Consider the following 1,030-nt stretch of genomic DNA (forward strand, 5'->3'; position numbering starts at 1 on the left):
TTTTTTTTTTGGTTGTTAGTGGCAGTTTTGTTCTTTTATTTCAGAATCTTTGCTTATGCAGTATCTTAACATCCTCCTGCCCTTCAGCCTTCTCCGTTCGGAATCTCCTGGCCAAGCTTTAGAGCATCAGTCTTCAACTTGTGGGTCGTGATCCCTTTGGAAGGTGGAACAGCCATTGCCCAGGGGCCCCCATATCACAGATTTGCATTACGATTTACAACAGTAGCACAATTACAATTAGGAAGTAGCAGCAGAAATAATTTTATGGCCGTGGGTCACCACAGCACGAAGAGCAGTATTGAAGGGTCACAGCATTAGGAAGGTTGAGAAGCCCTGCGATAGAGAAGCTTCCAGTAGCTGCTTTAGGGGCTCTTCCTTCAACGTTCTGCAACATTTAAGAAGTGCACCTCCCATGCTGCTTCAGTGCAATTATTTGTGTGCCAGAGTTTATCTCAAAGTGAATACGAGGTGTGTGTGTGTGTGTCCCAGTGGATATGTTCCCCAGTTTTTGTGTATCTCTGGTTTGTGTGCCTCTGTGTGTGTGTGTGTGTGCATGTGAACTAGTTTGACCATTGTCATAGTGCAAAGTACATGGTGGGCCCTTGTTCAAATGATTGAATTAATGGCTGGGGGAAATACAGTAGTGAGGAACTATTACAATACGGTGAGTGATTCCTGTTGCCGACATTGTTCTTAGTCCTAGTAGCAGGCATCACTCCTGTGAGCCTTGCAACAGCCTTGACAGGTAGTGATAGGTTTGAGATTCAAGTCCAGGTCTTCTGCTCCCAGAACCCTGGCTTCCACTGCAGCTCTCTCTGTTACTTTTCTTATTGTTGCAACCAAGTACCTGATTAGAGAAAACTTGGAGGAGGAAGACATCATGGTGCCTCCTGGTTTGAGCAAAGGAGTAGTCCAAGGAAGGCATAGGAGTGGGGACGTGAGCAGCTAGTCATTGTGTGCACAATTAGGGAGCAGAGCATGAACACTCTCTCTCTCTCTCTCTCTCTCTCTCTCTCTCTCTCTCTCTCTC

The sequence above is a fragment of the Mus caroli genome, chromosome 7, assembly GCF_900094665.2.
Source record: "Mus caroli chromosome 7, CAROLI_EIJ_v1.1, whole genome shotgun sequence".
Classification (NCBI taxonomy): Eukaryota; Metazoa; Chordata; class Mammalia; order Rodentia; family Muridae; genus Mus; species Mus caroli.